Below are 19,881 nucleotides of genomic sequence, written 5' to 3'. Positions count from 1 at the left end.
GCTTCAGCACTGAGAGGTGTACGAAACAATTTTCTGACCACACAGTTCCATGAGCTCATCACCAAGAATTGGTCTGCAAGGTCTTTAGAAGGGCAGGCCATTTGCAACCTTCTTTTGTCTTAGCTGGCAATATGCAAAAAGCCCTTTTCCATGGCTAAATGATACTTGAGAAAAAGAAAAATGCGGTAAATCTGGGTATATCTAGTTGAAATAGAAATGACTTCCTTAATTCTGCCTAAGCTCAATATACCACTTATAGGGGGAAAAAAAAGGAATTTACGAATAGACATGGAATCAGGTCATGGTGCGTTTCCTTATTCCCCACTGGGAGTTATTACTCAGGCACTGTGTTTTTACTTCTCTTATAATACCTGTCATTCTTCCTCATACTTTAGATAGCAGTTCATCAACCTCTGCTATATTCTTAGCTTCTTTAGGGTGCTTATCACGTCTTTGTTTATCTTCAAACACTCTTCCTATGCCTGCCCCCTTTCCCGCACCAATTTCTGCTCCACTTGGGATTTTGTGCTCACAGGTGCACCATGAATATTTATGAGATTAAATTGAATGGTCCGATATCAATTTGGGAATTTTTTGACCCATTAGTACAAATTCTTCAAAACGTTTCCTTTCTCACCGAGGTGGTGAAGCTTCTAGATTACTGTTCATTTTTTTCCGTCTAAGGATGTGAATGCCAAAGCTATTACCTCCTCATAATTCTGTGTGTCTGTCCTTGATTACCACTCTCATGGTGGTCTCTCTCAACTTATTCCTGTTGAACACACCCATTTGGGTGGTCTTTATCACGTTTCCTGTGTTGATTCATGTTTTTCCCAAATAGGCATTCATCTAAATAAGAAAGCGTTCATTTCTCTATGAGCTAAAGAGACCCGGAATGTGGAGCCTTCTTGCTGGGGAGAGTGGTGATGAGCCGATTCATGAGAAGGATGTCCCCACTGCGTTATCTCTTTTCAAACTTATTCTTCTTCCATGTCATGGTGCTTTGCTGTAGCTTGTTTCGCATGCTCCCTCCCCTCCTTTCTCCCTTCTTTTTTCTCTCTCTCCCTTCCTTTCTCTTTCTTCCCCTTTTCTCTCCTTCTCTTCTTTCCTTCATGGAAAAAACCATTCAAAATCCCTCAAGTTGTGGTTCCATTTTAGAGTCTTTTATTGACGCACATTTTGGTGTGATAGGGGTTATATAAAATCTTTTTTTTTTTAGTTTTAAAGTTGTCATATTATGTCCTTATTTCATATGATTTTTATATTAAAATAGTTCTAGATAACTCCAAAATAGAATGTAAATCTCACAGGAAACTTTAAAGAAATGTTTTCTGAAGTATCTTTGGACTGTAGACCAGAAGGACTAGAAGCACAAGACCTTCCTCCCCTCTTTTTCCTTTTCTGTCATTAGAGATACTTCTGTGATATATTTTTGAATGTTTATTTATTTTTGAGAGAGAGAGACCAGAGGGGGGCAGAGAGAGGGAGACAGAGGATCTGAAGCAGGTTCTGAGCTGACAGCGGTGAGCCCGATGAGGGGATCTAACTCACGAACCGTGAGATCATTAACCTGAACCAAAGTCAGACACTCAACCTGCTGAACTGCCCCGGTGCCCCTCTGTGACATTTTTGCGAAGTATTCAAAACCGGGACAAGCTTTTCTTCGCAATCTTACCACCTTTATTTTGTGCGTCTCAGTGGAATCCCACTGGTCTCTCAAAGGCCAGCTGATGTCCAGAGACCCATGGCAGTCGGAGGTAGATGGGCTGTGCACACAGAAGCTGTGCTGTGCTGGAACACCATTGGGAGGGCTCTGGAGAACCAACTTCTAGCATTTCTCCTTGACTCCTCCATCAGTGAAATCAAATTGGGAGCTTGAAAGTGACTGTGGTCGGGTTACTTACACCACAGAAATTGGCAAGGGCTACAGATGGGTGGTTTGTTTTTTGCTTTTTGTTTTTCTGAGAGCTAGCTGTAAGTATGTAGCAGCACACGCTATAAGGTTGATGCTTGGCTTGGGCGTCTTTCTTATTATGCTTTGTATGTTACTGCCGCACCCTCAACAGCTATTATGCGTTGGCCTCTGGGGATAAGGGAAGCAATCAACCTTTGCCCCAGGTCTCACAAATGGCTTGGTTATTAATCAAGTGGTCATTTAGCCTCGTTGCCTTTGTTCAATGCCATGCTTGGGAGTATGGAAATGTTAGCTGTAGACAGAACCGTAGATAAGGGAGCTACAGCCCAGAATGATTAATGACTTACAAGGTTACAATTCTAGTTAGAAGTGAAACTGGAACAAGAAATCCAGGTTTTCTAAGTCTCAGGTAGGTTTCACTGCTGTTTCTTCACTCTGTCTCCCATAATTTAGAAAGTCTTAAGTCATAAATGTTCCATTGTAATTAGCTTCAGAAAACATTGCAGGCTACGGAATAAAATACTAGGTCTAATAGCATCAATCTTTGCTTCTTTTTCTAATCTGAAAAATAAGGTACATTCAGAGAAATAGACAATGTAAAAGTATTGGTAAAAAAACAACAACCCAAAGCTCTAATTAAATTAATGCATATTAAGAGACAGGTACTTTAAACAATGTGCCATCTTCATCTGTGAACATTTTAAAGGCATGTCTAAATCTGGTTCTCGTGCCTTTAAACCCAAATGATATAATTTCCCTTGTTATTTTAATAGTTTCTTGCAAATCACTTGTTTAGCAAGAGACAGAAAGATAGAGGGCAGCACGGGACCAGAGTGCTAGCTGCCCTTCAGGAGAACATGACTGCTTAACTTGCAGGTCTGAAGAGGTAGCCAAGCCGGAGAGGGAAGTGGCGGGCATGCCCGCATCCTCTCCCCAACCTCTCCAGAAAGAGATGCAGCGCCTCTTTCTCATTGTTTAAGAAGAAAAGGGGGAACTTGGAGACGCAGCCAATGAAGGATAAATGAGCGCTCTGCTAGTTCAAAGGCAACGTGCAGATTGGACAGAGGAAGCGTGCAGAGCTCAGAAGGTATTATTTTTAGAGGGTACAAACAAGACAACTTGCCTGGCCGAAGGGGTTTCTGCAGGCCCTTGCAGCTCCAGTAATTGGATAGGTTTGGCAGCCTGAAAGAGGGGCTTGTGGTTCCTGATGAATGCTTCCCTTGCACACGGGCGCGATTTAGCGTGCTGCTGAATAAACACACGGCGGGACGGGAAGGTGATAACCACCAGCCTCAGCAGAAAGAGAGAGCCTATAAATATGCCAGGGGGTCAATAGGAGTGATTTCATCCTGCCTTCACAGGACTGCTGATGAGGTCTGACAGGGCAGCTCTCCTTCATTACTGTATCACCATGGTGAAGGGAGTCTGAAGGGCAGAAAGAGCAGTAGCAGCGGCCCCAGCAGCAGGCTGTCACCTGAGCTGCAGCTCCCGGGAAGGGCAGGCTAGAAGACGGGGCGACAGTAGGCTGGGGCTTCCCGCATCGGTGCTGTTCTTCTCCCCCCCTCTCCTTCTCTCTGTCTCCCGCCTCTGTTTCTATCGCACTCTGTTCCCACTTCTCTCTCCCTCCATTTCTAGCCCGTTGCCATCCGGCGATTTCTAGAAAGGATGCTTTCTCCTGCTGGCAGAGCATTCGGAACAAAGGAAAGAGAGCAGACCTAGATGCTGGAGCGGAGAGTAGGGAGCTTTTAACTGCTGGAGGGTTAGGATGGGAACACTCCTGTCAGGAGAGAAATGAGAAAATCCTGGGGGGGTGTGTATGCTGAACCGTCCGGAGGGAAGGAAGATCTTTCTAGGGAAATCTCCCATAAAACAAGTCAGGAACGGAAATGAAGCTATTTTCCTACGACTAGTTTTCTCCTGACTTCAGGAAATAAGTAATAAATGTCCCCAGGCACCTCCTAGTCACCCCAGTGTTCATGGCTTTTTCTCTGACTCAGGGTGCTTCTCTCTCTGTTTGCTCCCAGACATCCATTTGCCCCTGGATATATCTCCTTTGCCAAGGCCAGAGAGCACAACTCGTGCACCCTCTTCTGCCTTGCTCCCTCAGGCTCCATCCTTTTCTGGCTCAGTCTGACAAATGGAATGGCAGCCGCGCCACCCCGATTGTTCAGCCATCTTAACCACGGGTCCTGATTGCTGCCTTACCAATCTGTCTGTGGACTGTCTAGGAAAACGGAAAGGATGAATGGTCGTGAAATAAATTTAGTAGTCCTGCTTGGCACCTTCCTCTTTGTCTATACTCAGTGCACACTACAGCTATTTATTTGGTCTGTGCAATTTTCAGGAACGTGAGGGCATCAAGAAGGGGTTTTAAGGCAAGATGTCCTAGCTTCCACTGCAAGGTCGGCTTCCTAGCTATATCTGACTCAATACCACAGATTAGGTTGAGATTAATAGAGGCAAGAATTGTGATACTGTTAAAGACGACTGTTCTTTCAAATTATTGTAGAGATAGAAACACACAAGTGTTACCCGGGTTGCTGACAATCAGGTGTAGTTCCAGAATTAGAAACTTCTTGGCTGGGGGTTTGTTCATCTTTCTTGGCCTGCTGACTGATACCAGTTTTCTAAGGTTTGTAGGTTTCATGCAGTGCTAATGAAAGTTTAGTCCTTTGTCTGTGTTTTGGTGTACTATGTTTTTGGTGTATGGTCGCAGAGTTTATATGCAGCAGGGCTAGGTAAGGCTCAAACTCCAGAAACGCTGTCTGAGGACACAGCATACGTGCGTGATTTCAAGAGTCTGGGCCTGCATTCTGTTCCAACCAATGTGGGGTCGTTTTGAAACCAGGATTTTGGAACTTGCATGGCGTGTGTGTGTGTGTTTTGTATCTGAACAAACTATTCAGGATAGCCATTGACAATGAAAACACTTGTCGTTGTTTGCCTTGGATTTTGCTTAGTTTAATCTTGTCTCGTTGTCCCTGTTACAGCCCTCCTGAGGGAAGTGCCGATGTCATTCCTCTCTACACCCTTCAGCAGGCCTAGCTGGGTGTGTGTGTGTGTGAACGACAGGGTAGAGTGATTGTCAGCCGAGTAAGATCTAAAACATATTTTCGGTATTTCAACTTCAGTAAAAATCATATTTGGAAGTTGTGGAGTGGGGCATGAAGACTTGTAAAAGTGTGCTCAGCTCAGTACTAAATCTAATTTCAGATTTTTACCAATAGTTCCTTTTATTTATTATCATCTAGAAGGGAACATATATGAAATCGCAAAACAGGCAAACTCAAGCTGGGAAGTTAAAAGACTCTTTAAGAAAAATAAATCAGACTACTCATCCAACAAATAATGAAAAAAAAATCAGCAATTTCAAGTGTTTGAGTGGTAAGTGCTGAGGGAGTGCCTGGAGTTTCTACTTCATAAGCGTAAAAAGAGCGGGGTGGCTGGGTGACTCAGTTGGTGAAGCGTCTGACTCTTGATTTCAGTTCAGGCCATGATCTTGCCGTTTGTGAGTTCAAGCCCCATATCTGACAGTGCAGAGCCTGCTTGGGATTCTCTTTCTTTCTCTGCCCCTTCCCTGCTTGCACACACACTCTCTCAAAATAACTAAATAGGCATTAAAACTTGTATATTTATAAGCACAAAAAGAGCAAAAGGAAAGATAATTGATAAAACTTCTTGGTCTTATAAGCTTTGGAGATGATACATATCCCACTTCTCAAGCATTTTTTTTTTTTTTTTTTTAGAACAGGAGAAAACCCAGTGCACAGATAAGCAAACAAACATAAAAATCCACGCTGAACGGGGCAGTACTCCCAAGAAGCAGAATATGAAGGCCTGAGAGGAAGAAGGTAGACTGAAGAAACAGGCAACCGAATAAGGAAATGAGAATGTAGACTGTAGCCCTCAGTCCCGGCTTCATACTCAGTGTGGTTGGTAGAGCTCATTGCCTGCAGAGGCGTGGTCTTGTTGACCTTGGCTTGGTGCATGAAGTGTTAATATACTTTTTAAAAGTTCTTTGGCAGCATCCCTACCTTCATGCCTAGGTGGTATTTTTCTTTTTGCTTTCACTTCTGATCTAGTCCTTACCAATCCATATCTATGACTTCCTTAAGATATGTATAAAGTCCACTCACTGTGAATGGACCCCGTTCTTGTTATATAACCAAGAAAACCAGGTAAATGCTCGGAGCTTTGGTCTCCTTATCATTAGCAATGTGACACTGATATGCCTTGATGAAATATTCTTCTTGTTTCCTCTGCTTGGGTTCCATGCAGTTTCTTGCAAAAGTGGGTGTATAATTTTCATCAAGTATAGAACAATGTTAAACATTATCTCTTCAAAGGTATTTTTTCTGTCACCTACTCTCTTTCCTGTCCTTTGAAAGCTCCAATTACACATATAGTAGGCCAGTTGAAGGTATTCCACAGCTCACTGGTGCTCTGTCCATATTTTTGTCAGTTTTTTTTCTCTTTGTTTCACTTCGAGTCGTTTCTATTGCCATGTCTTCAAATTCACTGGTGTTTTTCCCTGTGTTTTCAAATCTGCGTTAATCCCATCACTTACATCCTTCATCTCTGTCATTGTCGTTTTAATCTTTAGAACTTTGATTTGGAGATTTTAATTTCACCCATCCCTCCATTCATCTAACTTTTTGAATTTATGGAATCAAATTGTAACCAAAGCAAGAGAAAAGAAAAACCTGGCAGAGGGAAGTGTCAGTGGGATTGGAGAGGAGGCGGCAGTGGGGGATTTAGATGAGGAAGGAAAATCCATGACAGTCCCATGCTGACTAATACGCCCAGTGGAGTGGTGGAGAAGCCAAGGAAGGCTCTCAGGAGCCCGTACGAAAGATGGAGGACACTGTGTCACCTCCCATTCCCTTCTCGTCCAATCATGTTTATCTACCAACAACAACATATGCTTCCCAAGATGCACTTGTCTTTTTGTTCATTGCTGGGTCTCCGGTACCTAAAGCTCTCCTGGCACATTCAATATATGCTGAATGAATGATTCTAGTTTTGCAAATGCCATCTCCAAGGATGATGGTATTGTCTGGACGCTCCTTACTTTGGTGAAATTCCACTGCTTTGTGTGTGGTCTCTATTCCAGTAGGGAGGCCTTCTATGTCCAAAGTTTAATCAATTCTCTGTGTTTGTCCATTCTGCTTATGCTGGTGTTTTGTAGCAAGCTCAGGGGTTTGAAAGACATGTGCCGTAGTAAAAGGTTAAAGAAGTAAGAAGTCCGATTATATATTCACAGTGGGGCTTCCATATTGCACTTGAATAGTCATAGAATGTCAGGACGGAAAGAGGCCTTTGATAATGATTTTAATAACTAACATTTATTGAGAGTCTAGTACACATTGGAAACTGTGCTTAGCACTTTAGAAGGATTATTCATTTAATCGTCATAACAACTGTTTCATTTAATCTTTGCATCAACCAAATATTATCTTTATTTCTAATTTACAAATGAGAAACCTGATACTCAGAAGTGTTGTACAACTTAAAAGGTTTCCACAGCTAGGAACCCACCTGCTGGGTTCTAATTACAACTAAGGAGCCGGAGCTAGGGCTGAACATGAGTGTAAAGACCTGATGGTCCAGGGGGCAGTCCAGGGGATGAAGATCTAAGAAAACCCCTTCTCCTGTGATGCTCTTCCCACTTCCATGCTTTTGCACCTGCCCAGTTGCTTGCTGGACACGCAGATGATAGCAGATCTCAGGGCACAGTCACACAGTGAGGTCCCTTCCTTTGATGTTCTAAACCCATCACCCAGAGAAGTATTTCAGTAACAACTCTGAGTGAAAAGTAGACGATGTCTGATCAGTCAGACAACTCATGTCCCTTGGCATGAGAAAGTCAATGTCCTACGACATTCTGGGTTCTCAGACATGAGCCCAAACCATGGATTCCAGATACGTGTGCTCCTAGCAGAGACCAAAATCATATGTCCAGAGAACAGAAGGTCAGAGCACTAAAATGGATGTATTAGAATTAAGCTGGCTTCCATCATAAAGCTTCATATAAATATTACACCCAGCTCTATAAGACACTCAATGTTTGGTTTCTGAACCTATTAATATATAATGAGGATACGATGTAATTAATACCGTTTGTTTTGATTTTCCGTTAAATCCGCTTTAGTAATAAGAATGCAAGGTAATTATTCAGAAAGGCTTTTCAACAAATGTCAGTTTTCATTGATTAAAAATCAAGTCAGTGCTTTATTTGAAATGATATTTACAAGCATGCTTTAAGCTGAAATGAATACTTATCAGGTTGTTGAAGTCGTCTGCAAAGAATTGTCTACTTTTTTTTTTTTTTCATTTGGCACTAAGGCTTACTCTCAAATAATAATAGAGGACAAACCAGAGGGTGTGGAGAAGAAATGTCATGCCTTTGCTTTAAGGGATTTAATATTCTTTACATGGTGTTGACGCCAATTTCCTTGCTCTGTTGGTCGTAGCATCTCCCAAACTGAAGGTTTGTTGCTTGGGAGGCACTTGAATCTGCCCATCACTCAGCAATCTAACGTTTCTGTTTTCCTGGGCTCCTGCTGGTCGGGCCAAGCCAACTCAGGCATTTCTTTTCACTCCAAAGTGGGTTTTTTTCTCCTACATATTTCTCTTTCATTATTTCACATAAAACAATGGGAACATAGTCTGTCATCTGTTACTCGGAGTTGCGCTGAAGGTTATGTGAATTCACAGCCATTTGTTTTTTTAGTGACTGAAGAACGTGCACAGCAACAACCCCAACAATTTAGGCTGCAGTGTATTCATATTTACAAATAGACATGTACATATAAATCAAGTCACCAAAATGATGCACTGCATGGGTTTTAAAATAATGTTCTTTGTGTGACTAACTCTATTCGAAGCACTCCAACAAAATGACAAAAATCCATTACTATATGCTCTCTTCGTTTACTCACTCATTATCATTTGTTCCAAACACTCTTATAGGTACTTGAGATGTGGCAACGAGGAAGCCGCCCTAAGTCCTCACCTTGGGGACCTCACACTTGAGCTAGGGAGATTGAGAGCAAAGGAGGAGTGTGTGAAGTATGGAGTGTGCCAGATGGCGGTAGACACCATCCCGGAAGATCAAGCAAAGAGGTAGATGGGGGTACTGGGCAGAGAAGGAGTTTCCGTTTGCAATTCGGTCATGAGAAAAGCCACGTTGCAAAGGTGATCGTTGAGCAAAGCCTTGAAGAATGAGAGGAAGTGAGCCATGTGGAATCTGGGGGAAGAGCATTATAGCATCTGAAAGCAGAAAGTGCAAAGGCCCTACGATGGTAAGTGACTGTGGAAGCAGGAAAAGGAAGCCAGTGTCGCTGCCATAGGGTGCAAGGGGAGGATAATAGTAGGAGAGACAGCAGATGTACTTGGGGATGTATATAATGAAAATACCTAGCTCCTGATAGCTCACATCTATCAAAAGAGAAAAGTGTTATAATAACTTGAGGCTAGGAGGCTGTTGATCTGATGGGCAACTCATCTTCCTTACAGGTTTTTTCTTTGCTATCACTAGGAACTGAGTGGTACTAATTCTGCATCTCTGGGTTCTGGGATCTGGTCAAAGTTTATCCCCACCAATGTCAACTAGGCCCACAAAGGTTGGCTTTTTTTTGTTGAAGAAATAGGTTAATAGGGAGAAAAAACATCACAGCTGGGAAGAATGACCATTTTGTTATTATTAAGAGCAGTGTTGGATACAGGTATATGAGTTAGAGATGACTCTTTCAGAATTTATTCTGAGTTTGCTTCTAAATTAAGATATTTTCATAATCGTCTCTGTATGAAAAAATGAACTAAATTTTTAAACGCTATGTCCTTGATTCCTGACACTCCGAACGTTCTATCTCTTCTTTGGCTTTTATTGGGTTCTACTTAAATGGCAGGAGAAAGCCAAGTGACATGTTCAGTTGAATGGTTAGATTAAAGTGGTGGGCTGGGAGAGAATTTGTTTGGTACTTACTTTTGTGAGGCACTTACTAGAGCTCTGCACATCCCTTTCTTTGGTCGTCAGGACTCCGCGGTGGATAGAGAAACCGCTTAATGCTCTAAGAAGTACCCCCTGTGCTTCTGAGTCCATCACTCATCTATGGGAGTGGGATGTCATTCAGTGATAAGCTATAGCGTGTGAAGGTGTCAGAGTCAGGATCTACCTGTATTAATGGTGGCTAACGGGAAACAAAATATTCAAAATATTTCCTCATCTCATCAGAGAGAACACAGTCTCCAAGTTCCCTCAGGGATTGGTGCCATCATATATCTCCAGTGTCAGAGAGTATTGCTTTCTCACGTTACACCGTGTGGTCTGCCAGAAATACAAGTCTTGGAAATATCTAAGAACCCAACCAGTAAATGATCAAAAAGTTTGCGATCAGGGTAGATGAAAACCAGGGAAACGTGAAGGCCCTTAGTAATTCTATGGCATCAGAATATTAAATTTCTGTAATAACAAATTATGGTATAATGAGGTCACATTAGTGGAATAAGAGGCCCAGATGCCTCAATGATTTAATCTCTCTCTCCACATAAGCTTGCGTCGAATTTTAATGAGTATTTTGATTGATAACATATTTAGTTCAAAATAGGTCTTTGAAGACAGCTGTAAGAGTATTAACATTTAAAAGATGCTATGATACAAATTCATTTCATTAAGTAGCTGATAAGAAAAAAAAATTACTGTATAAACCTGCCAATGTCAGACCTACTGCTATGACCCAACAATTCCTATTGAGTAAAGGGACAGTGAAATATCTTGATTGGATTATTCTTTGAACACTATAGGAGCTCATTTGCCTTATTTAAGAAAAGGCCAAGTTTTAAGACCAACAGGGCTCATACACAAGAGACCCACAGGGCTGTGGCGAAATGAGGAATGTTTCTTAAAGGGCCTATGTGCTGACTCGCCTGCCCCAGGGCCCAGCACAGAAGCAACCCTTTGAAAAGTGCCCAGACTTTATGGGAAAGATACTCATTTCCTAATTTTAAAGCATTGGTCTAAGGGGTGGGGATACTCTTCCTGAAGGGAGCCTGGTGGGCGCCTTCTTCCTGCTCTCCCCTGCCTTGCTAACCCTGGTAGGCACCATCTTCTTTTTTTTTTTTCTTTTATTTCCCTTTTTGCTTTTTCTTACTTTTCTCCCTATTTTCTTTGCTTCTTTTCTTTTTGTTCCGTGTGTGTGTGCGTGTGTGCGTGCGCGTGCACATGCGCCATCTTTCCACTCACCCTCTGCTTCGCTCCATGGAGTGGGTGACATCTTCATGTTCTGTCCCTCTCAGTGCTCCTGAATGCCATTATCTCCTGAAGGGAATCCTTTACACACATTTGGGACCCCAGTTTGTATGTCTGGTGATACAGTTTTTGAGGCTGCCACCTAAGGAATGCCCCTTGATCCCCTGGCTCTGGAGGCCAAGAGGGTTTGTGTTCCTGGGTCCCATGGGACTGTAACAACTGGACAGACAGTTGTTAGGGACTATGCAGAGGCTCTCTGGAAGTGGGAGCTGATAATGCCATCTTTGCACTCTTCTCTGCCTCGGTCCAGTCCACCAGTATCTTATAGAGAGGAGCTTATGCTTTTCTCTGGTACCCTGCTTTTGGGGGCTGCTGTTTGGGGACATCTCTGTATCACCTGCCTCTGGTGGCCAGATAGACTTATGTTCATAGGTCCCTCAAGGCTGTAACCAATGGAAAAATAGTTCTTAAGCAGCAAGCTCTTCCTCCCTGCTTTGCCCCTGCCTGGGAGCAAGAGACAATAGACGCAGGAGCTCAATCTTTCTGGAAAAAAGCCTATTAGCTTATTATCATAGCTGCAGCCTGAGGGGCAGGCTTCCAATTAAACACACATCTAAGGGCTGACTGTAAACTCCTGAGACCCCAGAGAGCAGACACTATCTTAATAGATATATACAGAACATTCCATCCCAAAACAACAGAATACACATTCTTCTCAAGTGTACATGGCACATTCTCCAGGGTAGAATATAAATTAGGCCACAGAACAAGTCTTAAGAAATTTAAGATAACTGAAATTACACCAAGTGTCTTTTCACACCACAGTGGTATGAAACTCGAAATCAATTGCAGAAAGAAAACTGGAAAATTCACAAATACGTAGAGACTGAATAACATGCTACTGAAAAACCAACTGGTCAGTGAAGAAATTAAAAGTGAAAGCAAAATACCTTGAGACAAAATGGAAATGTAACATACCAAAATTTATGGGATACAGAAAAAGCAGTTCTCTAAGGGAAGTTCATGGCGATAAACGTTTACCTTGAGAAACAAGAAAAATTTCAAATGACCTAACTTTATACATCAAGATAAAAAACAAAACAACAACAACAAAAAAAGTTAAAGTTAACAGAAGGACAGAAGGAAGGAAATAGCAAAGATTTAGCAGAAGTAAATAAAATAGAGACTAAAAAGACAATAAAAAAGATCAACAAAACCGAGATCTGGTTCTTTGAAAAGATAAACAAAATTGATAAACCTTTAGCTAGACTCATCAAGAAAAAAAGAGAGAAAACTCAAATAAGTAAAATCAGAAATGAAAGAGGAGACACTGCAATTGATAGCACAGAAATACAAAGGATCATAAGAGACTACTAGAATAATTACACACCAACAAATTGGACAACCGAGAAGAAACAGTTGAATTCCTAGAAACATACAACCTTCCAAGACTGAATCATGAAGAAATAGAAAATCTGCACAGACTGGTTATAAGTAAGGAGATTGAATCAGTAATTAAAACACTCCCTACAAACAGAAGTCCAGGGCTAGTCTAGTCAGCTTTACTAGTGAATTCTACTAAACATTCAAAGAATTAATACCCATCCTCAAACACTTTCAAAAAATAGAGAGATGGGAGATGGGAACATTTTGAAAGTCATTTTATGATACCAGAATTACCACAAGGATACCACAAGGAAAGGATATTCTACAAGGATACCACAAGAAAAGAAATTTACAGGCCAATATCTCTGATGAACATAGATGCAAAAATCCTCAAGAAAATAGTAACAAGCCAAATTCAACAATACATTCAAAAGATCATACACCAAGATCAAATGAAATTTATTCCAGGGATGCAAAGGTGATTCAACATCTGAAAATCAGTGTGATACATTACATTAACAAAATGAAGAATAATTATCATATGATCATCTCAATGGATGCAGAAAAAGCATGTGACAAAATTCAACATTTACTTATGATAAAAAAATCTCAACGAAGTGGGTATAGAGGGAATATGCTGCAACAAAATGGAGGCCAGAAATGACAAGTCCAGAGCTAACGTACTCAATGATGAAAAGCTGAGATCAATGCCTGTAAGACATGGATGCCCACTTTTACCACTCATATTCAAAATAGTACTGGAAATCCTAACCAGAACAAATAGGCAAGAAGAAAAAATAAAAGGTATCTAAGTGAAAAGAAAGAAGTAAAATTGTCACTATTTGCAGATGACATGATAGTATATATTGAAAACTCTGAAGACTCCAAAAAACTCTTAGAACTAATAAACGAATTCAGTAAAGTTGCAGGATACAAAACCAATATACAGAAATTGGTTGTGTTTCTATACACTAACAATAGACTATCAGAAAGAGAAATTAGGAAAATAAATCCCATTTACAATTGCTTTGAAAATAATAAAATGCTGAGGAAAAAATTTAACCAAGGAAGTGAAAGACCTGTACTGGGTAAACTATAAGGCATTGATGAAAGAAATTGAAGACATGAATAAATGAAAAGATAGTCCATGCTCATGGATTGGAAGAATTCATATTTTTAAAATGTCCATGTTTCCCAAAGCAATCTAGAGGTTCAATGCAAACCCTACCAAACTTCCAATGGCATTTTTCACAGAAATAGAAGAAACAATCTTAAAATTTGTATGGGACCACAAAAGACCTTGAATAGCCAAGGCAATCTTGAGGAAGAAGAACAAAGCTTGAGGTATCATGCTCCCTGATTTCAAATTATGTCACAAAGCTATGGTAATAAAAAACAATATGGTTTTAACATAAAAACAGACACATGGATCAATGGAATAGAACAGAGAGTCAAGAAATAAAACCATGCATATGTGGTTGGTTGGTTTATGACAAAAGACGCAAGAATCTACAAAGTGGAAGAGACAGTCTGTTTAATAAATGATGTTGGAGCAGCTGGACAGCCACCCACAAAAGAATAAAAGTAGACCAGTATCTTACACTGCATACCAATATTACCTCAAAATGGATTAAAGACTTGAAGTAATATCTGAAAACATAAAACTCCTAGAAGAAAACCTAGGCAGTAAGCTCGTTGACATAGGCCTTGGGGATGATTTTTTGGACTTGATAACAAAAGTGAAGACCGTAAAAGCAATAATAAACAAGTGAAACTAAAAAGCTTCTAGACAACTTCAGTTTTTAGGAAACCATCAACAAAATGAAAAGGCAAACTACTGACTAAAAGAAAATATTTGCAAACCATTTATCTGATAAAGGGTTAATATCCACTATACATAAAGAACTCATGAAACTTGATAGCAAAAAAAAAATTCTAACCAAAAAAATGCCAGAGGATCTGAATGGACATTTTTCTAAAACAAAACAAAACAACTATACAGATAGTCAAGAGGAATATGAAAAGATGCTCAGCATCACTGATCATAAGGGAAATGCAAATCAAAACCTAGTAAGATAAATCTTCACACCTGTTAGTTGACTATTATAAAAATGATAAGAAATAATAAGTGTTGGCACAGATGTGGAGAAAAGAGAATGCTTGTGCATTATTAGCGAGAATGTAAATTGGTGTAGCCATTGTGGAAAACAGTATGGAGGCTCCTTAAAAAATTAAAAATAGAACTACCACATGATCTAGCATTTCTGTCTGGGTATTCAAAGAAAACACAGCCATAACTTGAAAATATGTACTCACCTTCATGTTCATTGCAGCATTATTTACAATAATCAAGGTATAGAAAACCTAGTTATCTGTCAGTGGATGAATGGATAAAGAAAATGTGGCATATATACACAATGGAATATTATTTGGCCACAAAAAATAAGGAAATCGTGGTATTTGCAACAACATGGATGGAACTGGAAGACACTATGCTAAGTGAAATAAGTCAGAGAGAGAAAGAGAGACAGAAATAGAGAAAGAGAAAGAGAGAGAAAGACAATTATCATCACATTTATATGTAGAATCTAAAACAAAAATGACAAAACTAAGCTCATAGATACAAAGAACAGATTGGTGGTTGCCTGAGGCAGAGGATGGGGCATGGACAAAATTGGTGAAGCCAGTCAAAATGTACAAACTTGCTGTTATAATATAAACTATTGGGATATAATGTACAGCATGGCAACTATAGTTAATAACACTGTATTGCATATCTGAAAGTTGCTAAGGGAGTAAATCTTAGAAGTCTCATCATAGGAAAAAATTCTATAACTATGTGTAGTGATGGATGTCAACTAGACTTACTGGGGTGATCATTTCACAATATACATAAATCATTATGTTGTACCTGAAAACAATGTAATGTAGTATGTCAGTTATACCTCAATAGAAAAAAAAAGCCAAGTGACACCAATAAAACAAGTAAATGGATTAAATTTTAAAAAGAAGGATTTCAAATAAAAGCTACCTAAATATATACAATGGTTTCGACGCCTCAGCTCTCGGTACAACTGCAATAGCTTTGAGTGCTTAGGTAGTATCTCAGTGGGCTGGAACCTTAGACCGGTGCCAACCACCTGTAATATCTTGTAAGCCACAAATGCAAGCTGTATATATACTTTAAAAATTTCTAGTGGCCAAATCAAAGCAGTAAAAAAAATGTGAAATTAATCCATGTTATGTAACCTCAACTTATCCAAAATATTATCATTTCAACATGTAATCAACATAAACACTATTAATGGTCTATATTTTTTGGTGCTAAATTTTCAAGCCACTCCTAGTCTTTCTTCTGCCCCAAAGAATGTAGGGCAAGTTGAATTCCTCATCCATAGGACAATCCCTCCCATATTTTGCAAAAAGTCTTATTTCCTTCCTAAGTCATCTCTTTGACATTCTAAATACTCAAGTTCTAATAACTATTCTTCTCTTGAGTCTTCTGACTTTCTTGATCACGGTCCCCTAGACTTCCTCTAGTTTTGACAAATGGCCTCATAAAGTTTGATTCTCAAAACCGGTCTTATGAATATGACGGGAGTGTCTGCCTTCCTTATTCTGAATTTATGCCTCTATTAAGTGAAACAGGATATTTGACAAAACTGACACTTTACTGGATGGGATGGTAGACCCAGTTAAAGGGCTCAGGGTGAAATTGTCAGTTTCTTCTGCCTGAAAATGCTTTGAAGCCATTGTTTTTACTGTGAGGTAATGAAGCTTTAGCTTCAAGGCCTTCTCTCGCTTGGTCCCCTTCTAGGCGCTGGGAGGGCCTTAACCATACAAGCCCAATGCGGAGCTTGATTCCATGAATCGTGTGATCGTGACCCGAGCTGAAATCAAGAGTTGGATGCTTAACTGACCAAGTCACCCAGTTGCCCCTGTGAGAAGTTCTTTTAATCATCTGTGTACAATTGTAGTAAATGTACAAATATGGTAAGAACAATGTTATCCTTACTGACACAGTTAAAACAAAGCTTTCTCTTGGCAGATATATACGTGGTAATACAGTATATAAAATTATTACAATATATATCTATATTTTTCTTTTTTGATGGACTTACACAAAATAGAATTTGTGAGACTTCTTGTGCTTTTAGGATGCAAACTTGTAACAATACTATAGTAAGTAGGTCTTTTATAAGAAAACGACTTGGCAGATATTTCCCCAAATTTGACAATACTACTAAAAATTTATGTGACATTAAGTGTAATGAGTTATGAAATCAAAGGAACCCTCGTATACTCCAAGTAATGAAAAACAAATTTTGGTCAACCAAATCAATAAAAGATGGAAATATCTTTTGATTCTCTGTAGAAAATATTGCAAAATTAGTGTCATATAAATAAGTGATTTAAAGGGTATGTAGCCAAAAAATGTCAGGTAGTAAGTTAATAGAAATATATGTTATTTTTCTGGTTGTTGTGATGTTTTCGGTACTTACCAGTTCTTTAAAGTTCAGTAAGATTTCTTTTTTCATTCTCGTTAAATGATTGCTTAACGAATAATCATTATTATTTAATGAATGGTGAATAGTTAATTTTGTGTTATCACTTTGCATTCTATAAGAGTCCCTCCTTCTGTCATTTTTACAGGTCTCAGGCCCCACAAAATCTGGATCCACCCTTGCTCTCAGCAATCCTGTTAATAAAAATTATTCATCATTCAAAACCAAGATCAAATGTCACTTCCTTTACAAATTATTTCCTGAATCCCTAATCAGGTAAGAGCTCCTTTAGAATTGTACCGTGATTTGTTTTAACACCTTAAAATCATTACTAAAATATGCCTCTTTTTCTTTCTTTCTGAGTGTTCTGCATTATTTGTTTTATTGCCTATCTTGATTGTCAGAGAAATATGAGTCTTAAGCAGAAAAGGTGGGCATGGAGGGCATGGGGACCTGGAGCGGATGTACCACATTCGGTTTCCAGGGACATGCCCAGGGGCATAGTTTCAGGTAGGAGATGGTCTAGAGGCTGCTGGTATCTAAGAGGTCTAGAAGGTACCCCAAGGCGTAGGTGAAACACAGGGACACCGAATCTCTTCAGCCGATCGTTAGCAGCAAGGCAAGCAGATGGTCATTATCAAGGCAATTCTTAACACCATTCACGAAGGCTCCAGGAGAAGAATTCAAATTTAGAGGCAAGAATCTATCTCCTAAAAGACAAAAGTACGCAAGGCCAAACATCAGCCTTGGAGAAATTGCATAACAGGCAGTAATCCTAGGGCCTTAGTTACTGTACCTGGAAGGACCCTAATTCTTAACAGAAGAGCAAAGAGTTCCAGCAGCAGCACCACGTGGGCCAACTTGATTGCCTTCTGGATGCATTGAGTTCTGTCTACACTAGAATGGGTAAGAGCAGAGCCCAGAGAGGCACTGAGTCAGCTAGTGGAGTTTGAGTGGGCAGAGCCCTGAGGAGAGCAGTATGCTTGAGGAATATGCCAGATAATTGTTCGTGATGTTCTTTGAAGGCAGAAACTATGGGTTCACTTGAATATTCCTAGAAAAGTGTTGGCCACAGGGTAGATACTGGTGTTTATAAAATTAAAAAAAAAGTTTTGTAGCCACGTCTTATCCCGTGGACACTCCAGAGTTTGGCATTGCCTTTCTTGAAATGTGGCTCCCAGAAATCGACAACTGGCATGTAACAGTGAAAATATTTACTTTTCTAGATCTTACTGCAATACTTTATAAGTGCTATGGAAGGTTATATCATTTATTTTATGGCAGATATGGGTTTTATTTGCTTAATGACCATTAGCACCTAATATGCTTGTAGTCAAGTAAGGTTTCTTTGTTTTCAGTGGGGTCTAATTTCAAGCTTATTTCCCCGATCTTAAACATGTAATTGGGTTCTTCAATAAAAATATTGAATTTTATATTTATAAATGTTAAATTTCATGTTAAAACCTTTTGTTTGAGCATTACAGAATATTGGAACACTTGTGAATGTCTTTTATTTATTATATTATATATCCCTTCCAGTTTTCTGCCATGCAAAAAAATTTTTTTACAATTTTTTTATTTTTAACAATGTATTACTTGAGTAAACCTAGATAGATTTTCTATATATGTACACCATCGTGTGTGTGTGTGTGTGTGTGTGTGTGTGTGTTTGCATATCTGTATCCTATACATTTTTTAGACAAAGAACTTTGATCACTGTTAAATCAAGAACTTAGTTAACCAAGACGGTAAATAAAATTTTGAGAAAAAGAGCCAAGGAGAATCTCTCTAAGTTTGTTAGATCATTTGGGTGATGTTGTTGTGTGGATAGATATTTAAAGAATTTTTGGAATGTGAAGACCCTTGATTAATGTTAGTTTCCCCTACAACTATTATAGATTTTGTTTTGATTTTTAATTTTCAACATCCTTTATTTGGAAATAATTTGAAGCCCATGGAAAAGTTGTAACAATAGAAATAGTACATAGAATGTCAATATACTCTTTAGTCAGATTTACCTATTTTATTGTTTTACCTCATTTGCTTTCATTTGCTTTATCATTTATCATCAGTCTCCCTTTCTCTCTGATGCTGTTATCAACTTTAATAAAATTAAAAATATCATCATTAATTTATCTAAACTACTGTCTATAGTCCAATTTTGTTAAGAGTCTCAATGATGCCCTTTAATGATTTTTTTCCCCTGTCATTAAAGAATCCAGTCTAGGATCAGGTATTACATTTAGTTGTTATATTTCTTTAATTTACTTTAATCTGAAATTTTTCCCATTGGTTTTATTTATTTTTTTTATGACCGTGGCATTTTTGAAGAATTAGTATTTTTTCCTTAAAAATTTTTTTTAATGTTTATTTTTGAGACAGAGAAAGAGACAGAGACAGAGACAGAGCATAAGCAGGGAGGGAGACACAGGATTGAAGCAGGCTCCAAGATCCAAGCTGTCAGCACAGAGCCCTATATAGGGCTCAAACTCACAAACCATGAGATCACAGTTTGAGCCAAAGTCAGACGCTTAACCGACTGAACCACCAAGGCACCGCATTTATTCCTTTTTTAAAATACAACTTTCCTTGTTTTGGGAGTGACTGAGGTTTTCTCATGGTTAAAATCAGGTTATACATTCCAGGCTGGACCAGAAGAGAGGTTTCAGCCTTCTGAGTGCATCATTTCTAGAGGAAGATTATGTCTATCTGCCCCACATTGGCATATTAATTTTGATTACTGGGTGAAAGTGTTATCCATTTTGTTACTGAATAGCTATTATTTTTTCTTTTGCAACTACTAGAAATCTATTAGGAGTTACTCT

The 19,881-nt window shown here is 39.3% G+C and overlaps 1 long non-coding RNA gene across 1 annotated transcript; it reads left to right on the top strand.

Annotated features, from left to right (window-relative positions):
* The first annotated feature begins 2,665 nt into the window (after positions 1-2,665).
* LOC121038199 (uncharacterized) lies at positions 2,666-19,482 on the top strand. The gene is made up of 6 exons (XR_005794223.1): positions 2,666-3,002; positions 5,662-5,847; positions 8,888-9,219; positions 16,369-16,544; positions 17,205-17,332; positions 19,439-19,482. It is a non-coding gene; the product is annotated as an uncharacterized LOC121038199 (long non-coding RNA).
* The last annotated feature ends 399 nt before the right edge of the window (positions 19,483-19,881 follow it).

The sequence above is a fragment of the Herpailurus yagouaroundi genome, unplaced genomic scaffold (genome assembly GCF_014898765.1).
Source record: "Herpailurus yagouaroundi ecotype Mexico unplaced genomic scaffold, PumYag 165, whole genome shotgun sequence".
Lineage (NCBI taxonomy): Eukaryota > Metazoa > Chordata > Mammalia > Carnivora > Felidae > Herpailurus > Herpailurus yagouaroundi.
This window is presented reverse-complemented; position numbering and strand designations above follow the sequence as displayed.